The 22,593-nt window shown below is 42.1% G+C and overlaps 1 long non-coding RNA gene across 1 annotated transcript in view; it reads right to left on the bottom strand.

Annotated features, from left to right (window-relative positions):
* LOC109310674 overlaps window positions 1-22,565 on the bottom strand; it is a 25,799-nt gene extending 3,234 nt beyond the window's left edge. Inside the window, exons 1-2 of the long non-coding RNA XR_002101291.1 lie at window positions 21,494-22,565; window positions 15,120-15,127 (exon numbers count right to left, since the gene is read on the bottom strand). This is a non-coding gene — a long non-coding RNA (uncharacterized LOC109310674). The remainder of the gene's footprint in view (window positions 1-15,119; window positions 15,128-21,493) is intronic.
* Window positions 22,566-22,593: the final 28 nt, after the last annotated feature.

Genomic DNA, 22,593 nt, shown 5'->3' with positions numbered 1-22,593 from the left:
CCATCCCAGCTGAGCATGTCCCTCGTTGTAATGTGTGGGTCATTGTCCAGGAAGCCGAAGCCTGCCTCGAGACACCACTGCCGAAGCCGCCAGTTGGTCTCTCGGATGCAGTTCTCATGCCGTCTTCCGCGTCCGTTCACTCTCAGGATGGAAGTTTTGAGTTCTCTCTCCCAGCTGGTTCACGTTGCATAGCCCAAGCAGTCGTGGTGGTGGGGAAGGTTTTATAGATTTTCATCTGGGCTAATTTGTTTGCTTTCTCATTCATTATAAAGATCATTTAAATCCATCAAGTTATTCATTGGAGTTAAAAGAACAGCAATAAACCCTAATTTATTTGGCTTCAGAATCAGATAATTTTTCCTAGAATTGCTATATATTCTAGTATATATAGAATTGTATAAGCAGTCAGTTCTTCAGCTGGACTGATCCTAGTCGTGTGTATGTTCAGATTATAAAAATGATAATAAAAAGGGTGGGTAAATACATTTACCCATAAAAAAGGTGGCTCTGACATGAAAAAGTATAAAAATCTTACTAAAATGGGGCATTATGCTAATACACATATACATATCTGCGCATAACAAAATTATATATTAGAACCTAACTATGGTATGTTGACTGGCTCTGGACTCTCTGAATCCCCGAAAATGATTAGTTTAATTCTTGTAGCAGCTTCCAGTTCAATGAGGGTTCTATCCTACTTTTTAAGGATAGAAATTCACCCCCGACCATAGTTCACTGCAAGATATATGATATACATCCTGTTCTGAGGGCTTAAATGGTACATTGCTCTTGGTTTCCATAAGGAGCATATTGCACATACAAAAAGCAATTATTTTCCAGAGCCATGCAATGATCTGGGGCTAGTGAATAAGGAGAATATAAACATGGATGAATTGAGCAGTCAAGTGAAACAAACGGAAGCAAAAGTTCATGAACGATAGGCAAATTTCAGCAAAAATGTGGGTAAGTGGATCTTAGACCCTTCTGCAAACTTTCTGCTGTGATCACCTGCCCGCGTTTTCCCTGACACGTCATAGGGGGATTGATAAAGCACACGCTAAATACTGGATCATGGGCTGCAAGGGGATCCATTGTAAGTTAGTTCATCTGAGTAGCTTTAATCCTTTGTTCTGGCATCTGTGATGAATCCCAGTGTGACAGAGGTGCATGTAAGCAGGGCTGGACGGTTTTCTGATATTTTGGAAGCAAACATGGGCTGCGGCGTTTTGCATGCCTCTCTCTTTGAGGGAGGGGGAATGAAAGGCTCACAGTTGGGTGGAAGTCGTAGGCAGTGGTTCTCCACTTCTGCACAGACCAGGTGTGAGCAAACAGCTGTGGTCGAATTTTCCCCAAGCCCACCCTTCCAGTGCCCTTCAGCCTGACCCCGCAAAGGTCACCTTGTCAAGGGATACAATTGAAGGCAGTTCACTTTTCCTACCAGCTCCATCATGGGGCCTTTTTGACATCCCATTTGTGCAAATTATGGGAAACCGTGTGTCGTAATTTTGGTTTCGATTACTGGGCAGCAGGGTTTGAGCTAACACTCCCTGCAGTTAAAACGGAAGGTAGGAGTTAAGCCATAGGTCTTGGGAAAAGAAGAATTAGTGTTGTCTCTGTTTAACTACTCAGCTTCTCTACCTCTCAAGAGAAACATATCCAGGAAAGATAGGAATATATATAGCTAACTACTGGGAGGGAAACTCTGGAGGAGAAAGAGTCCTGTCACCTCCGAGCTAAGCAAAGAGCTCTACATTTCATTTCATGTAGGTGGTCCAAGCCAGATTTAATCAACAAACATGAAAAAAGGAGGTGTGTGGGGGGAGGCTTCCTCTCTATCTAACCATTCTGGAGCCAAAGGGTTATTCTTAAACTGACACTTTAACAACACTCTTAGCCTTCGAATCCTTTAATTTTAAAACCAGAAACCTACATTTGCTGGTTTCATTCGCGTATTCAATTTCAAAACAAAATCAAATCAAATTTTTAAAAAAATCTCAAATAAGTGATCATTTTTGCCAAACTCATTCCCAAGATGATTTCTTTCTTTTTGCAAAGGTTGTACCTTTCAAATACAATATTTTGGAAAAAAAGGCCACGATGGATACTTCCTTTTTATGACGTCTTCATTGAACTCACCAAGATATTTTTATCACCAGATACATCAGTTCATTCGCATTCACTAACACAAAAGCAAGCAATTAAAAACAAGATTTTGGGCTCCACTAGATGGCACACGAGTGTTTCTTGTTCCTCCTGTGTATTTAACCTGCTATTTTCCCACGTGATCTGCAAACAAACCCCATGTAGACAGATTTATTTTGTACTTTCTTCCCTCGAAAAAGGAAGTGGTGTGGCTTATTTACTATTGACTACATTCAGAAAAGAGGAGGGGATTCAATAAAGCCCATACATGGCTGTGTCCCTTTATTGGGCTTTGTCTTCTATGCCATTTCTCCAAATAGGACAAATAACAACAGGATCCAAAAGCAACTACTCAGCAAGGAGCCAGAAGGAAAAGGCAAAACCTGTACAAATGGACAATTAGGGAAATGATCTAATGGTCACAGAGCTCAGTGGAGACGATCCTTAGATGGCAAATTCACATGCTGGCATCTTAAAGCCCTGTTAAGGGGTCACAAGCTACCGAGGCGTTTAAGTACTTTGCCCGTTGCCTCTCCCCACAGCAATATGTCATGTGTTCTTATTTCCAAAGAACAATTTTGGGCAGGGTGCCTAGGATGTGCTTCGTAAACAGCCCCTTAGGCACGTTGTTTCTAATGGGTCTGTTTTTATATAACAGAATAATAACATGGACCGTATCAACAAAACCTAAAATCCGAACGAGGGAGCATTTGCTGTGTAATTGGAGAAGGAAAATACATCCCATGTGAGCTTACGGTCTAAGAAAGAGCAGATGATTTTTGCCCGCCAGTGGGGTTGAGCCTTACTTCTGTGTAGACAACTGGGACAAGCTGTATGTATTTCTGAAGACCCTGTCTGGAGAGGCCTGGCCATTTGTGTATGGCTATATTTCACCCCTAAAGCACGAACAGGCAAAGACTACCAAAAATAGTTCAGTCTGTCCCCTGTCCCAAAGTCCTTGTGGACCTTTTGGCACCCATGCCTTGTTAACGCTGCTCTCCATTACATATGGGGGATCCCAGGAGTTTTTGGTGGATCCTTCCATGCAAACACTGTAGGTCTTGGGTATCCCCTTGGCCTCAAGGGCTACGCACACACAACCAGGTGTCCTGTATTAATCAAGCTTTGCCCATGGGGCATGAGTATCCTCTGTGAAACTGTAAGTGTGAGAGTGCTGATGTTTAATGCTTCTTCTACATGGAGCTGGACTTCAGCCAAGCTCACCAATCTGAACACCTTTGTACCTGGAGAAGTTGGAGTCTGTATCTGACATTACGCTCACCAGCACCTCCAGATCTGAATACCTCCAAACTTTTTTGGTAACCATTGGCTCTAGATTTAAATCTGAACTCTTTAACTTGGGCCTCTTATGCAATTAAGAGTGTTTAATTTCTAGTGTCATGTGATACCACATGTATGTACCTGGGAAACCACATTTCTCCCGCCTCCACCCAGGATCTTGGAAGGCCTCCAATCCATTGTTACATCATCTATTGTTACACTAATAACCCTCAATTACACTTATTTTAACAATTAATGTACTGTGCCCTTTTCTAATCTCTGATCCAAAACTCCCTTTGATTGACACCCTATCTTTGACAGGGCAAAGTACATAAGCATGTTCTTAAAGTGGCTTATTCAGAAAAATGCCTTACAGGGTCAATAGGACTCACATATGCAGTTGAGGGAACCACGCGTTTAAAATCTTTGCCAGATAGTGCCTGATGGACTTGAGTAGATGCCTACAAGTTCAGCTTTATCAGAGCCTTCATCTCTTATCAGGGCCAGAGGGTTTTTTCTGTCGTAAAAATCTACCAACTCAAAAAAAAAAATATTTATTTTAAGTCTTTCCAAATTAACAGTGAATTGTACCTGTTTGGAGCTGCCTGGCATATAGTATGTGAAAAGCGCATCAAAGGGAATTCAAGATCTGGTCTAGCTACAACTTAATCTCATTCTAGTAGAAGCAAACCACAGATTCATTATTTTAATCCTCAATTATTAAATTGTTCAAAGGAGTTAATTCACTGGGGAACTTTGAAACATTTTGGACACAACGCCAACAACTTGTTTGAGACTTTTTCATGCCACTACATGTATTGAACTATCAGTGAACCTGGGATGGCTTCAGTTTTCCCAGGTACTACAGCAGAATCCCATCACAGCAATGGGGAACTGAGTCTTTACCAGCAGTACTGGAAAACAGGGGCTGGCCCAGAAGAAGATCGTAGCAGGGAAAACTCTGTGTATATGGGTTTTGATCCTGAGCCTGCTGGAGTCAGTGACAAGAGCCCATAGTCTTCAGTCATTCAGAAGCAGACTTATACTGAATTTACATCTCTGCTTCTGCAATATATTGCCATGCACAATGAGTTGGTGGGCTTGGCAAGAGAAGAATTCCCTGCATTAATAATTACCTTAAGGAGATGGTTGAAAAATCAAAGAAACCAATTGTCAGGAAAAAAATGAATGTTATTGGAGGTGGGTTGCAAATATTTTTTGTAAGTCTTGAGTTTCTTTTCCTTGCACAAAGTGCAGTCTTCAGAAACGGCAGTCTTAGGATTTAGGCAGGCAAGGTTCTTTGGGTGAATCTGATATCTTTTTATTAGACCAACTTAAATAGTCGGGGGGAAAAAATTTAGCAACCTACGCCCTGGTCTTCAGGATTGAAAAAGATTTTTTTTTAATTATTATTTTAACAACTTTTTTTTTTAGAGACTACCTACAGTTGATCTTTCCATCATGAAAGCATGTGATACCCATGCAGATCTGTATGACTAAACATACTCTTTCCCAGGCTGGTGACAGGCTGGTGGCCCCATTCCTCGTGTCTCCCTATGTTAACCTCAAGTGGCTCAGTGGCTACATCCCAGGAGAGGGGAGATGTAGTGGGTTGGCACAGCTCAGGCCTCTCTCTGCTGCTTTTCCTCCTCTTGCACCTCCAGTGACAAAATCCAGCCAATCAAAACTGACAATGGGGGGAAGGGACCGACAACCAAATGTTAGAGAAAAATGAATACCAAAACTGTCCGCTGAAAACTGATGCAAGCAATCGAGAAAACCCCATATCAAAATTTTTTTTAAACAAACATTTTTGGTCCAAATGCCAAAAATGGAAAATGTCAAGAAAATCAAAGCCTTTGCAGGAAAAGTTTGAATGAAAATACTCCATTTGTTCTACTGACAATCAAGAGTAAGAGCAGCTTTTGTGAAGAATAAGATATCTTCAATCTAAAGACTTGGATAAAGAGGGAGCTCTTCAGGTTGGTTTTGTATTTTCCATTACCCTCCTTGTCTGACATATCCTATATAAAACTTAAAACAGGGGTAGTAAATCATGGAGAAGACTTGCTTTATTATACAATATATCAAAAGGACATACAGAGCCTTTTCAACTTCTTCTCCATCCTGCCCCACTGAAGTCGAGAGAAGCTTTGACGTGGAGTTGAATGGGTGAGGAGGGATCAGGAGGACTATGAGTGCTTTTAGTTCAAAGAGAATGACTTATTACCAAAAATATGAGAGAGGGTAGAACAACATTAATAAAGTTATCCAATTTTTTCTGGACAAAGAATGTCCCTTTTTGTACCCGAACATAAACTTTCAGAGCAAAGATTTAAAGAATCACAATGATTAAACAGCTATATAGCTTAGCAAATGCATGGCAAATACAGAGCATTCAGTGTATATATTTTTATAATCAATATTTAGAAAAACAGATAAGTGCATAATAATACCCAAGTTACGTTGCCTTGGATTCAAGATCCAATTGTTGTATTTGGTACGCATATATATGAATATCTATTGTTCTCAGTCTTACACATACATCAACTCAGCTGTAGGATCTTTCTCTGTGTAAGATAAATATATTTACATGCACACATATTGAATAGCTACACATGGCACAGAACAGATTACGTTCCTAGTCTAATTTATATATAAAAACTTGTGTGTGCGTGCATGTGCGTGTGTGCACACAAAGAGAAAGAGAGGCATGACTAGAGAGCAGTAGCCTTGGCATTATTTTCATTCCTTATCAGATTTGTTGACTGCACTGAAATCCTCCTGGTGATTACTGGGTGGATTTTTCATTTAAATAAAGATAGTGGTTTATATATCTGCACCACTTTCCGGCAGTTTAGATACATGAAATTGCATATTGGGTATAATGCTTTCCATATTTTCACATATTTGAATATAAGCGATCAAATTTGGTTTCCCCTCACACCGGGCAAACCTCAGCATGGTTTGATGAGATTTCGCTGGTGGTATAAGGTGCAGAATTTGGACCGTGGCATGACTGACGGCTGATGAAATTGTGATCCACGTACATCACATTTGCTTACAAACGTCTCCGTAGGATGCTGAGTTGGAAGTGTGCAGAAAAAGAGTAGTAGCTGCTACTTATATTAGGACATTAACCTGGCAGAACTTGGTGTTTGAATAGTTTAGAAAGTTTTGGAACAAATGGGATGTAAATTTAATTCTTCAGAGCTAGATTAAAAGAAACATACACGTAATACATGGAGCACTGTTAGCACGGCTAATATATACAGAGCCATGAAGTAGTGACAGAAAAGCAATAACTCACTGCTACTAGTGAGCTTTCTCCTATTTATTTATTGAGTTCAGCCAACAGACTACTTAAGTGATTTAGATGTTCTTCAAGATAAAACAGTATAGAAGTCAGGACTTCTACAGATCTGCAGCAGAAAGAAAATGAGTGGTGGGAAAAATGTCCAATGGGCAAATGACCCTGTACTTGACTCCCTACCGTCCACCATTTGGAAAGGCCAACTAATAAGTTTGGCCCTAAATGCATCCATTTCTGGTCCCGCAGAGCAAAGACTCGGAGGGTGTAATAAATGCAAGTGAAGAACCGCACCGGTGAAATCATAAATGCTCACAAGGGTCGCAAATAAAAAGCAAGGTAATAAAAGGGGAAGAGTCAAAATAAGCGAGAGGATGAAAAAAAGATCGATTTGTAAAAGAAAAATGCTTAATGTGACATGAGCAGATGAGGGCAGGAATTCAAAATGAAGGGGATTCAACAGGGAAGAACAAATGCTGTTTTTTGGGGGGTGGGGGTTGTTACTTAAAGGCAAAATATAATTTAACTCTGATGAACATTTTTGAACTCTGAACTCTCTGAACTTTTCAAACCCTCTAACATAAACCCCAGCCAACTCAGAGACGCAATGGAAACAAACAGCAAAATCAATCCCTGGAATAGCTTCACTCTCACACCGCAGCATTTGTCTTCATTTGTCGTGGCTTCAGTGGCAATGGTCTCTGAATCGAGGTTTCAGAGCCAAATTCTCGGGGGGCGACTCGTTAGTATTTGAACCCGCTCATTGCACTTTGCTCGAAAACATCTGAGCAAATCTTGCCCTGACTTATGCCACGACTTATTTCAATGGGGCTGAGCAGAGTGTAAATCCTACACAGGCTTTTACACTACAGAGCTGGAAAAAAAAAACCCAGTCAATCTGCGAGAGCTTTCTTTTAATCACTCTCAGTAAATAACTGCTGGCCTCAGAGTGATAATAAAATAGCATTAGTGTTAAAGCAAAATTTCTAGGGACAAATGTCCCCTCCTGAAGTCTGGGGTCAGTGCTCCCTGCTGTGGAAAAGCAGCATTTGAAAGAGGCCCCAGCAGCCTGGGAGGATCCAGAGCTGCAGACCTCCAGCAGTTTAATTAGGAGTCTATTTTTTTTCTTGATTATATTAAAATGCTGAAGATGCACGGACATCAGGAGAATGGAAAGCTCCTTTCTAACCTGTCCTTTAAGCCACAGCTTCATCCAAAGGGTCTGCGCAATGTAAAAGAGGCACAGGGTATTAGCCTTGTCCCGGTTGCTCTGGGCTCAGTGGAACATTATTATATTTAGTGAGAAAAAAGGAAATCAGTGTTTACAACCTCTGAACTTTACATCCCTGCGTGGTGCCCTCATAAAGCATATAACAGTGCCATCTACCGACAGAAGACCAGCACTGAAGCATGGACCTTCCCTACTCTTGAAGAAGTGTGTTTGTACTCGAAAGCTTGCAGAGAGCAATTTTTTCCAACTATTTAGGTGGTCTAATAAAAGTGATCACATTTATCCAAAAAACTTTGCCTGCCTACGTCCTTAGACCAATACAGCTACCATCAGTGGCCCCAGAGCACTGAAGTATTCCCTTCAAGCTGGCGGGTATACCGCCCGCAAGGATGTGGTATGTGAGAGACCTCAGGAGCTGGTCTCAGTAGGAGAACAAATAAATGTGGGGGAGGACCCGTGGGGTGATGATAGCAGCATGGTTTTTCTGTCCTTTATCTTGGTGGTAAGTCATTAATGGGGTCATGTGGCTCGGACTACAGAGGAAACACTAAAGCATGTACTTGGACAAAGCGGGTATGATGAGCGGTCCTCAAGAGATCATCCAGGAAGCACACACACCGACTGCAGATGCTTCCTCAACCCGACAAAGGGTGTTTGTGGCCGAAAGCTTGCAAAGAAGATTTTTTTCCCCAACTATTTGAATTGGTCCAATAAAAGATATCAGATTTAGCCCCTTGTCTGTCTCAAGAGATCAAACATATGTGTGAAGGGATCTTAACAAACAGCATAGGCATCACCGAGGACCAGATCTGAACTATATGGGAAGTGAGGGAGCTAGAAGGCCCCAAATGGGAATGCATAGGTAGGAAAATAACAGATTATCATTATCTTCAGCGGTGTCCAAAGGCACGTACAGGAAATGGTGCTGTATATATCCCTTCCCAAAGTTTTGTCATTTAATTTAAGGCAGAATGTTGCAAACGAGAGGAGGGAACCGAGCAATTGGATGTGGAAGCGTGTACACTTTCTCTGTGACTTTGGATGGGTTGTATAATCTCCTGGAGCCTCATTTCCCAGCCTATATAAAGGGGACTCTTGTTCTGTACCTTGTAACCTCTGTGTAAGAGAGACAGAGGTTACAAGGTACATCCTGTCTCACTGCAATATCAGTTATACTGTAGAGAGGCATTGGGGCTTTTAGCAGCTATTGCAACTATTAGTAATAAAGCAATTACGACAAAAATTGGACACCAAATTTGCCCTTTTTCTTGCTATCTACATTTCTCTTTTAAGGATAAAAGGAGGGAAACGCTATATAATGAAAACCCTTGTAAAGTTGCAAACTCTAAGCATTCAGAAGTCATGGTTCAGGCTCCTAATAATTCTGAAGTTTGCATAAAAATCACAGCATTTAGAAAAAAAAATAATGCTGGGGTCCTTTCCTTTGTTTTTTGTTTTTTAATTTTGGAAACTTTGGGGCCTGGTTTCAAACTTCCAATAATTTTGAGATGGATTTAGGATTGAGATGGCATGTTTCTCAATCATGCATTTAAAGATGTTCTCAGACATTTTTTTCCAGCAGTTCCTTATAACCAGCATGTCAAGAAACTTATAAAAAGAAGTTAAAACAGAGATAAGGTTCTCCCATAATCACAGGAGTCCTGAAGCTGGAGCTTCAAGAAATGCATATAGCATTATGAAGTAGACAATGAAAATGAATCGGTGAATAGTTAGTGCTCTTTCTGGAAGGAAATATGACAACCTGGGTGAGGTTCCCTGTACTCTCTCCCACTTCTACTGAAAGCAGGAGGAGGAGGAGTAGCAGAGAGAGGCCTGAGCTGTGCCAACCCACTACATCTCCCCTCTCCTGGGATGTAGCCACTGAGCCACTTGAGGTTAACATAGGGAGACACGAGGAATGGGGCCACCAGCATGTCACACGTGGGAAAGAGTACGTTTAGTGGTACATATCTGCATGGGTAGCACATGCTTTCATGATAGAAAGATCAACTGTAAGTCAAAGAGGGGAAACCAGACCACATTCGTATGGAAATGTGACCCCATTCTGGCCACCTGGATGATGCTCCTCAAGGACATCATGAGCCAAGGGATCTCATGACATCCCCCCAAATGGTCCTAGGATAATGAGACGATGAGTGAAAAAGGAAGGTTTATTCAAGCTGATGTTTTCTGCAGTTTCCCTGGTTGGATCAGGTATACCTCTTTGCACTTCACAAGTAATTCTCCTCAACATGCACAGCTAACTGGGGAGAACTAAATGCCTTTTTATCCATAGCTGTTCCACAGCAGGCACTGTTATTCCTCTACTTATTACATCCACATTACTGGGATTAGAATTTGGCCAACAGTTTATAAGTCACCGAGTGACAAATGAATCCATGTAACTTTCCATTTAAAAGCCTCCTACGAAGAGGATATGCAAGCATTTGATTGCAGCGTGTTATCAGATACCAGCACAGGGATTTTTCCCCCTCCTGTTGTTTTAGCTAGGAGGAGAAGTTGTTACAATCTTTATTTTACAAGAACCCGATCATTGCCAATGTGAGCTGATTGAGCTGGGTCACTGATTGCTATGACTTCCCCGCAGGTAGAAAATAGAAAAGATGATGATTTATGGCAAGGGAAATTTGTATTAACCATAAATATCTTAATAACTAGCCATCTGGGGGAGAGGCAGAGGGCTACGCATGGAAAGCAGACTAATTGCCATTTAATGTGTTGTTCACTCTCTGTGAAGTCAAGTGCCTAAATTATTTTGTGTATTACTGTCCTTGGCACAGCCTGTTGTTGAGGTTATAAGGGCTTTTTAGGAGGAATTTTGCCATTCAAACTATTGATCTCGATCACATCTGCTGAGATCTCAGATTAGGCACAAGACATGCAGCTTTCCCTCCCGGGGGGGTCCATCCTGAATGGGACCTCACCACACAGAGAACAGGCCCCATCACACAGCTCTGCTTGCGTTCGATATGGTGCAGGATGGAAACCTGGACACAGGGACAGGAAAACATAGCAGACAGCAGTCATCACTGCAACACTGGTACTGAAAGAGAGGCACAGCTGAAATTTCAGGTCCAGAAGCAAGTAATCTGATCAAATGTAGTTCCTCTATCTTTGTAAGTTGGACTTCAGTATTTTGCAATGCTTTAGAAGCAATTCGGAAGAAAAGGCTAATTAAAGACACAGCGGGAAATAGGAGAAAATTGTACAAGATGCGTTTACCAAAGGCAGATCATCCCAGACTAACCAAATTGCTTGCTTCAGTAAGTGATTTTCTAGAACAGATAAATACAGTTGATCTCATCTTCTTCATCTAGTAGTATCCCATGGGATGCTGTATCCTCCGGTTCAGATTTATAACCAGGGAACTTGTAAGAGCTAGCTCCAGGGTAGGCAGCAACAGGTTGTGTTGAAAAGGAAACACCACATGGAAGGAGAAACACTAGTAGAGTTCCTCGGTGATCAGCCTTGTTGACTCTTTCCATTAATGAACAATGGCACAAATATGGGAGGTGTGCTGAAGAAACTGGTTGAAGAACACAATGTTTGGGGCATCACCAATGAGTGGTTATCAGCCACAAAAGAGCTGAGTGGCCTTGAGGACTTAAAGGGAAATACGACGCAATCCTGTGCTTCTAAACATAAGGTCATGCACTTGAGTATTAAGAACAGACATTTCTGCTATAAGCTGGGAGATCAAAGAATAACTAGGAGCTGTCAATGACATGCAGATTTGAAAAGCCAAATGTCATCCTGCAATGAATCAGGAGAGGCATGTCCAGTAGAGACTAGGAAATATTAGTGCCATTATATGAGGCCCTGGGAAGACCTCTCCCAGAATAGCGATGCAGTTCTAATCACTCGTATTCAAGAAAGATCAACTAAAGCAGGACAGGTGCAGAGAAGAGCTACTAAAATGATCTTGGGAGTGGAGAGTCTATCTTAAGGGAGGAAATTAGGAGAGTTTGTTCAGCCTAAAGCAATAAGAACGGATATGATTGATTTTTGTAAGAACATCCAGGGTGGTTAAAGCACAATGTTGACATTTATTTTATAAATTAATTTATACTGGAAATTAGGAAAAGACTCTTAACAGGTTCTGGAACAGCCTTCCACAGCAGCGATGACAGCTGGATGGAGCTCGAAAATGTATGCGGAAACTGTGATGACGCAGAACTAGGTCAGATGACTTTGGACACCTCTTTCTATCCCTAGATGACCAATACTTCAAAGGAAGATGCTAGAAACCCTGTCAGGGACAATTTAAAACCCTGTTCTCATGAAGGATGAGTGAATTAATTCAGATAAAATACTACATTTCAAAGATAGGCCCAAGCCATTGAGTTTAGTTCTGGATCCAAACTACTGCACAGTTTATGGATACTCAATGCATGGATTTGTTTAGACCTCTCTTGTATTAGGTCCTGGCAAGAGTAATCCCAAGTAATTGGGTTCTGGTAGGACTATTCCCCCAAAATAGGGACCTAATGAGGGGAAAGAAGCATTGTTTCAAGAAATTTTCCCTGCTGAGTTGATGTTAAGGTGTAGCTGGTAACTTAACAATGCATCCTTTGGAAACAAGCTGTCATCACGCCGAGGTGCCTGGTACTGGCCTCTGCTTGATACTAGAGTAGAAGATCTCACCCAGCATGTCACTTCCCATGGTCCTATGAGCTCACATGTTCTTCCAATGTATTCCCTATGTGGCATCACAATCCCGTGTTTATGGCACTGTTGGAGAGATGGTTATAGCACTAAAGTAGAATTCAAATGGAAAATGAAGACAAGAGTAGATCAACCTCTGATCCACCAACACTGAAGACGACAGGAAAGAAAGAAAAGAAGCAGAAGACAATAGGAAAGATGCACTGAAGAAGAAGAAAAAGTTAGAGAGAATGGATTTCCACCATCTTGCACAAGGTACTGGTGCTGGTTGCACGAGGTACTGCTCTTTAGACTAAGGATCAGAATGAGATATAGTAGTCGTTAAAACAAGTGGCTGGTGAACAATGGCACGGCACAGACTTTTTATGTGCTAGACCTCCAGATAGTTTATATATGCTACAGACATTCATCTCAAAGCCAAGTCAGCTGCTGGGCTGCGCTTCCACACAGGCATAGTCAAATCAGCAAAATCTGAAAGACTATAAAAATGTGTGTTGCAGATGTTGGAACATAGGAGCAAAAAAAAAAAAAGGCCCATCAGCCAATCCTATAAACAGAAACTGTTTGTAGATGTCCCTGATTCTTTTCTACAGCCATCTATTTTTTTCCGACAGCTATTAGTCACTCACTCCTCACTCAGCACTCTCTCTCTCGGCCTTGGTATCTACAGAACGGTGTGTTGATTGCAGATAATTATAATTGTTCAGAAGCTGAAACCCTCTAACTTTTTCCCCAGCACCACCACCCTGAAGAATTTAACATGTCAGACCCTGATATGAAAATTGCAGCATTTGTCAGAGCCGCATAGAAACCAAGCCAATTAATTCCAACACCTAGCCACCTGGAATAATAAAGACCAAACAGAATTTGCCCAACACAAATCAATGCTCGCTACAGAGATATGAGCCAGACTGAATGGGAGGGGGGTGCTCGTTCTAATAGCTAATGTAGGTTTTTAGGCTGAGCCAGAGCTTGCCACCCACGGTACAAAAAAGAGCGCATTTTTCTCCCATTGTTTCTGCCATATTGAGTTAGCTTAACGCAGTTGAGAAGCTCCAGCCAGAGGCAGGCGCACACATTGGAAGGTGTGTCCCCTGTCTGTGTTTTAACCTCAGAGAGACTGCAGTTGAATCACTGAGATTATTTAGACAAGCAAACCCTTTTTGCTGCAGAGGTAGGTTCAATATGGAGAAGGAACATTTCACCATGCAGAGAGGGGCAAAATATCCACCTGATGTAAGCAAGTGCGATTCAATTGGAGTTGCACGTTTTTACATCACAAGTGAATTTGGCCCAAGGCCTTTACTTCCTTGAAAGCTGCATATTATAAATGAAGCTCGGTTTTTGGTTGTAGCCGTGTTGGTCTAAAGACAAAGGCAGGCGAGGTTCTTCGAGTAGATGTGATGTCTTTTATTAGACCACCCCAGTCTTGCTAAGAAAGTTTACTAAGAACTTTTTTCCAACTATTCAGTCAGTCTAATAGAAGATATCACATTTACCTTGCCTGCCGTGTTAGTAATGCTGGTGAAGAGATGTGTTCATTTATAACAGCAGCTTGGATTATTGAAATGGCTGATACGTGTGGTTGCACTTCAGCTTTTTGGAAGGCCTCACAGATAATCCTGAGGAGAAGACAATGCAAGGCAGATGCCACCTGTGCATTAGCGATACTGGCTAGGAATGGTTCCTGGATTATGCAGTGCAATTTGGACCTGGAAAACAAAAGCTGCTTCTGACTTGTATGTGGTGGCACGGTATACAGTTTTTATTGGTTATCATAAACTTCAGATGGCCCCACCCTTTAAAAAAAAATCTATTAACATACCACTGTTAGCAGTGGCGAGGTGTAGAGGGCTCACACGGGTGCACATGCACCCCCTGGAAACGTCATCCACGAAACTGGAAATGCCAGTGTAAGGGCACTTCCGGTTTCACTATTGTTGGTTCAGCGCTTTGGTAGCGCCCCCCCCCCCCATGGTCAGTGACCTGGTGCCCCCCCAGACTCGGGATGCCCGGTCACCCATGGGAAGTCCCCCACTGTCAGTGATCTGGTGTCCCCACCGGACTCAGGAGGCCAAGTCACCCATGGGAGGCCACCCCCCACGGTCAGCAATTTGGTGCCCCTCCAGACCCGGGAGGCACCTTTCACCCATGACTGTTAGGTTCTGAATATCAAGTAGCCCCTTGCTTAACAGCCTTTTACTTCTCATGCCCTAGGTATAAAACCAGGTCTAGGGCACAAGTGAAATGAATGCTATGGTATCAGTCCACTCCAGGTCCTGTTTCATGATAGCAAACCTCCCAGAAAATGAGCAGCAGAGCAGAGAAGTGAGTGGAGAAAGCTGCCTGCGAAAACATATTCTAGTTCAAAAGGAAGTTTCAAATTCATCTCTCCTGTGATCTTTTCACACTCACTTTCTAAAGGCCCTGAGGGACCTCCGAGAAAGAGGCTTTAGGCTCCAGTACTTGAAGAGCTAGCAAAAGCAAATTCTGTGTTCAGTCTTCAGTGTGTAAAATTCACAATTCTTGCTGCATGGGTTAGTTAAAAAGGAATCATCCGCTCAGGGACCAAAAATAATACCAGGGGGCATGGGAAGGATTTTGCTCCGCATTCACTGCAAATCCTCACTTTCGGGAAACTCTGGAAATGCTGCAGCCGCCTTTTCCAGCCGCCTGCCAGGTTCTTCTCTTCCAGAGCCAGGGACCCAAGAGACCTTATTTGCTTCATTTTTATTAAAGATTCCAGGGCAAATGGAGACTTGCTGTGTTAACCATAAAGCTAAATCTTCGGGTAGTATATTCCTAGCACTACATAGTAAGAGTCTCGCCGATACCAACCAGCATCGGGGAGGGTTGATGGGGGGAAGGCATTTCAAATCGCAAATATTTACAGCACCTTCCTTCCAAAAGATCCACCGGATGAGAATTATTCTCCTAAAGAGATCTGCAACTTATACATCGGACTAATGAACAGCAAATATATCTGAAACATTTCCATGTATTCACCATCCAAAATAGCAGGTTGAAAGTCAAAGAACTATTTGTTTCATTCTCCTAAGCCAGCTCATCTAATGCATTTTTAATGTGCACATCACCATTATATTTGAGCTATTAATTACTAGGAGATGGACCAGTTGAAGAGGGTGAGGAGAGGGCGCCGCACATTAGAAGTCTGGCAGATTCATTATGGAGGAAGCGTGGACAATTCCAGATTTCCCTCCTGGAAGAACAAAGGTTTGTCTTCACTAACACAAAGATGACCTTTTTACAGTGAAATAATGATTAGACCTAAGCTGTAAAACTCTAAATGGAGATGGGGCACTTGTGTTTGCTTTAGGTAGCTAGGTGTAGTCAACATTATGCCCACACCTTGCCAAACAGTAGTGGAGTAGTGGACCTCACCTACTTACCCTCAAGAAAACAGAAGTGCTTTGTGCCCGCTGTGTTTTTAGAGTGGGGTATCAAGCCTGCATTACTAAACCCATGGAAAAACACCCCTTTTCTGTCAGAGATGACAGCCTGCCAGCATCAGATAGGGTTGTCAAGACCTTTACTATGACACTTTCCCAGACTTATTAATGGGCAGATCTCCTATTACCCTGCTCTCCATTTAGGTCACTTGCATGAAATAAGAAACGTATGTTCGGTAGGGTCCGTCATCAAGGTGTTAGGGCTAGATTTTTTTTACAGGAGCCTAAGGGTGACAGACACATGTACGTACCCATCCTAGGGGAGTTGGGTGTACATCACTCTCATAGGTTCATTTAACCACCCTAGCTGAAAATCAGCTTTCAGCCTTGAAGGTTGGTTTACCGCTACAGCTGGAGTGGTTCCCACGAACTCGGGCATGCTTTCCAAATTCATATGCACAAATGTGCAAGTCCATTGAGCAGAAAGCACTGAAATTGTGCACGCAATTCTGACAACCGCACGCACCTAATTAGGCAACCTGCTTTTCCTTACACTACTGTGCCAACTACACAGGCAAATTAGAGATGCAAATACAGGCCCATTTTATGTGGGCATTTATTTGCCTAATTTTACTGGGCTATCTGGCTTGCTACACACTCATGGAGACATGCACTTTTATTTATTTATTTTTAAAGATAACTCTTCAAGGTTCACTGTGATTAAACAAATGAGAAAAGCCATGGCACACAGGACATCACTTAAGAGGAATGGAAAGAATACAATTTGGCAGTAAAACCTCGGGCAGTTGGCGCATAAATTTCTCACAAGCATGGAGACAACTGGCAGGCAAATGTCAAAGGCATTAACACCTACCTTTGAGCATAATTATTTCAGTCTGTTACCAGTCTTGGGGCTAATATGCATTTCAAAAACTCTGCAAGAAATCAAAGCCTGGGAGGTCTGTGCAAGCCATTTCAGAAGGTTGTAAATTTTATTTAAAAAGGAAGAATTTGGAATTGCATAAACAGTGAGCCTTTCTCTGACTCAGGACTGGAGCATTTTTACAGTTTCAGCCCTCACCATAGTCGAGTTCTCTCTTAGATATGAAAAAATGTAAAACTACATTGAAATGTAAAACTAAATGTACATTTTGGGGGGGAAAATGTCTAGGTACAGTTCAAAATGCTCAAGGAGAAAGACTTCACTTGAAGCTTCCTTGCCACCGGCAAGCTCTTTAAATGAAATAATGGAGATGGTTGTGTACGAGCCTAGCTCTACAAAATGTTTTATTCGTGTAAGATGCACATGTCCTTTCACAGCATCAGATGAAGGCATCTTGAAAGCTTATGCTATACAGGGCTGCATTAACTCTTTAGTGGTCTCTAGGCAAACAAACTCGTAGGCCACGGGCCAGTCGAGACCGCCCCCCCCATCCCGGTGCTGCCACCCGCAGGAAGCTCAGAGGCCACCACTAGGAAGCAGCCACCGTAGTGGCAAGACCGGCAGATGGGAGGCAAAGGGAGGCGGATGGGGCCATTCACACTGCCACCTCGGAGGGAAGGACCGGGGCCCTCTGCAGCTCAGGGCCCTAGGCACGTGCCTAGTTTGTCTATAAGCCAATCTGGCCCTGATGCTATATATATATCTCTCTGATTTAGTTAGATGCAAATCTAGCCTTATACACATAACTAAAGTGAAGTTACACATTAAATGTAGACCATGCTAAATCTGTGGGATGTTAAGTGGTGGTAAAGTTAAAGCATGCTGTGAGCAGTCTCATGTTAAGGTCAGTACTTGCCCTTGTCAGTACTGTTTCTAGCTTGCACAGCTCTGACTTGCTACTGGTGGCCTTGTGAACAGGGCCGTGGCTAGAAGCCAGGACACCTGGGCTTTACCACTGCTCTGAAGAGTTAGGGGCCTGGGAACACTGCATCTTGGGGTGCTAGAGGACTGCAAAGTGCTTATTTTATCTCCATGGAACAGAGTGAAGTTCCCCTAATATGAATGACATAGCATACCCCAGGGTTAACGCTCACCTGAAGTGGCGTGACTTTGCAACACTCAGAGAACACTTAGGATGAAATTGGACTATACTAGGGCACTTCAGACAGGACCACCTGCACATTAAAGCCTGTTAACTCATGCTAAGTCATCCTTACCTATTACTGTATCCATTCAATGTACTGTAGGTAGCTTGAAACTCATTGTCATTTAACAAACTAGTTTAGGTACTTCACTGAATCAGGAATTCATCTCAGGAAATGTCCATCATGCTGCATTCTTCTAATTAGCTCAGTCACTCGCTCACTGCATGATCCTGAGGATGACATGTGAACATATCATTGCAGTTGTCCCAGCTAGAAACCTAGCACGAGTCAAGCTCTGTGCAGGGACACTGAGACATATCCCACAGCAGCCATTTCTGAAAAGTGCCTGTAATGTGGTACCCTGAAGAAATGAAGAAGAGCAGTACAGATACTCTTTTCTGATACGTACGCCTCTTAGGTCTGCAGAACTGACCTCGGTGAGATTTGTCTCAAGGTTGCCCTCAGACCATGACATACACTGACTCCCATCTTCAGCCCCTAAGAGACTTTGGGGTCTGTTCAAGTATCCTGCAGTGGGAGTGGCCAATAAAAACAGTGAGCATCCCCCCAACATTTGGGCTATTTGGAAATGTCTTTGTCCATAGATGGAAAATTACTGAATGTTCCTCCCCGCTACACACAACCCCCCCACAACAAACAACACCCCTGCCCCAGACCTTAAAAATCAATGACTACAAGAACTGTGTGGAATACTGATAATGACCTCAAAGCATGTCACAGTTAGCACATGTGTATGCATCTTGAGCCATTAGGTTCAAGAAACCGACTCATGAGAGCGAAAACTCACCATCGGTCTAACCCACAGTGCACTGATCTCCAAGGAAAGAGTCACTGACTTCACAGACTTTGCATCAGACCCTATGCTGTATTTAACATTAAGACTGAGATGTTCAAAGGAAGGTCTGGGAATCAGAAGCCAAGTCTCTTAAAATCCAGCAAGGGAACACCAAACAATAGTGGGCCCCTTTGAAAATCCCCTCTGCAGCGAATAGCCTTCCTTTCACATTCACCAGGCTCCTCGCTTGTAATTTTGGCTGCTGCCAAAATCCGAGGCTTTATGTTTCCTAATTAGGAGCAAAACACGGATGCAACAGAGTTACAGAAACCAAGGGACAATACGTTTTTTTTAAAACGAACATTTTCACCAGGCTATTTCCCCACCTCCCCGAAGACCACAGTTAAACCTATTTAAGCGGAGACATTTTTCAGTCTTCCATTCTTTGGAACAGAACTGCTCGGGGATTTTTTCATACTGTGATTTTTTTTCTCAGCTTCTGTTTATAAGGTAAGACCAGAATCCTTTGCACTGCAAATGGTTCTTCAGAGGCCATGTCAGTCCTACAGTATTGCAGAAGTAAATATTGTTACAGCCATTAATACAACAGAATAGGGAAGAGCTCATCTACTACATGCTATACGTAGTGTTTAGCATATGAACATAGGCTGCGCATAGGAACATATGTTATAAGCATGTATCTGCTTTAAAAGGGGAAGATTCATCACTTATTACCATCTGTTAAATGTCTGAAAGATCCTGTAACAATGCAAGTTAGCTCAATAACCCAAACTCTGACCCTAAATGGAGTTGGGTTCAAGTTGGGTCAGAGCCATGTGCTTGCATCACTTCAAAATCATGCAGGTAACAGTGGCAGCATAACAGCTCCTGGTTATCCTTTGATATCAACACAGTTGTGACGTCTGTCTCTATCCTGAGATGCTCTAAGTCCTACATTTATTAGTTAGTAAAAATGTTCTTTAACTCATTTGAGACCTGAGTGTTGGAAGGAACGGCCAATGACAAGTCTGCGACAGGATATTTATGAATGCTTTAAATTATATCATCGTAGTAATGGTAACGCTATATTGAATGATGACAGCACCTCTACTTCGAACGTGGTTCAACATGCTGAGCGCTGGCTGCTGCTCCAGCAAAAGAAATTTGTCTTGTTACAAATTCCGTGGCATCATCAATTGTCAAAGTACCTAATGGCTTCATTAGCACTGATATATAGTTCACTTGTGAAATTCAGCCAGAGCAACAGGGTTGAATAGGGGAACAGAAAGTACACTGAAAATGCAAATAAGCAAAATCAACTTTTTTTCCAAAAGGCTGGGCGCTATCCAGGATTATTATTTTTTTCATGGGAAAAACAGAATTTCTTGGAAATTAAATGTCACCATCACTAAGAAGGGTGGCCATATTCCAGCCCACAGACCGGCCAAGAAAATATGCTATGGGCCAGATCTTCATCTGGCATAAACTAACCTCCTTGAAACGAAGCTGCTTTACGCCAGCTAAAAAACTAATCCAATAAATCTGCAAAGAAAGGTTTTCAGTACTTAGAGAAAAACAGTATTTTATTGTACTAACAAAACAGCAGATTAAAGGATACATAGCAGAAAAGAGAAGTGCCCCCCCCCCCGCCCATCCAAAAATCAAAGCACAGTGCAATGGCCTTAAAAGAAGCTGTACGGTTAGGAGGCAGATGAAAGAACATGTAAGTTCAGCATGATGTCATTGCTGTTTATGCGGTAAAATTGCTCTTTATCATACACCAGACACATAATGGCTTTCTAAGGCTCCCACCGGACAGATGGTCTGACTTGGTAATAAATGTTGACAAGTTTTATATAAAACTGTATATCATTTTCAATTCCCACTGTAGCCATTTGAATCTGTGATTAATAACCTCGCAAATCTTATCTGTTTGAAAATAAGAGAAGCTGCGCTTGTTTCCTTCAGATTAGGGTTCAGGGCTTAACAACAGGAAAATAGCTTGCTGAGATCACTGTGGTTTTCATGGCACATAAAAGTAACCCTCCCCCCAAAATATATATAAAATAAAAATATGTTAAAATTCATATCGCAAAGCAAATAAGATACTTCATGAGTTGTGATGATATTGATTCATGAAGTCTGTAACCAAACAATCGCTTCATATCTGACGGAGTAACTGTGAACGGAGAGATAGGCTTTTGTATTTTTAAATTAAAATGCTAATTGGCCGATAAGATGTACCACTAAAAATAATACTCAGACTTGAATTCCTCGGTGGTTTGTCAAAATGAAACGAGAATGCTTTGGATAAGAAGGAAAGAGCAAAAGTAGGCCAGGGCTTCAGATTCCAGTTCCATATTTGGATTTTGCTATGGCCAGAATCCAAGACTATACTCAGGGAAAAAAATACATCACTAGGGACAGTGTCTGAGTTGTCTTTAAAAAAATACCCAGCATCCCCGATTTTACTGTGAGGTCTCTTACTGGTTCACAGACCACAGGGGGTCTGGGAACTAGGGACAAAAAGCACAAAGCAAAAAAACCAGAGCAGAGCACAGGAGAACAGCTTTCTCTAACTTTGAGCTCGTAAGTGGCAAGGAAAAAGATAATAATAAACACAATTGTTTCCCTAGTTGATCTCCATACTTGGAGACTGGTGCACAAAACTCTGGCCACTGGAAAATCAGGTGATTATTCCCAAATTAGTTTTTCAGTCTGTTTAACATTGATTCACCGGTGGAGAAGTTCCTCCAAATAAAAAAAAAAAAGATACATCTGTTGATTGGATGCTCTGTGCTACACTATAACTTTTTTCCCCATTTAGTTTTGCTTTGCAAACTATGTCAAGTCATATAGACGTTATGGCCAGAACAAGGATCATTAAATCATCTAGTTTGATCTTTTGGGGCCCTTGTACACATTACGCCTCTCCTGCTACCATGTTCCACTTCTCCTGGCACCACGTTACAAAAATCACCATTAAGCTAGCTAAACTAAGAAAAGAAAATTAAACTGCAAACATTTTTAGAGGATAAATGCCAATTACGTGGACAAATGTCCTTGGATAACATATATCACAGAAAAATCCTTCTGTTACTCCTGCAGGGATGCCAACTCTGTTTTGTTTAAAGGAAGTCATCAGGTCTTGAAATCAAATATATCAAAGACTTAAGAAGTCGCTGGAGGGTAAGAGTGCAGCAGGACAAATAGCTACTGAATGCTTATAGGTAAAAGCAGACAAATGCTGCTTCTGAACCAGAGTGACAGGGTTTTCTGTCACTTCATTTTTCATAAGTGACGGAAACATCAGAGTAGAGGAATCCACGGGCCAAGAGTCGTCTCCACCAGGTTCAGAGGAAGATGCAAGAAACACGGTAGAGATGGTTATGGAACAATTTGTCCCAGGGAAACCCCCACCTGCAATATTTACAGATTGAAAAGGAAGGATTTTATCCTTGCCAAAACACTTGGTTACTTTAAAAAAAACTTTTACTGCTGTGGTTCTGGATAGCCCTGTTAGGGTTGTAAGTGGTCCTTTGTTCTGAATCTTCTAACTCAGGGGTGGGCCGCTTGCTGAATTTTGGCAAGCCATCGAGGGCCGCATGACAGGCAGCTGGGGCAGATAAATATTAATTTTCTAACT

This window comes from Crocodylus porosus, unplaced genomic scaffold, assembly GCF_001723895.1.
Source record: "Crocodylus porosus isolate Cpor-Errol unplaced genomic scaffold, CroPor_comp1, whole genome shotgun sequence".
Taxonomy (NCBI): domain Eukaryota; kingdom Metazoa; phylum Chordata; order Crocodylia; family Crocodylidae; genus Crocodylus; species Crocodylus porosus.
The sequence above is the reverse complement of the archived record's forward strand: the minus strand, read 5'-3'. Positions and strand labels throughout refer to the sequence as shown.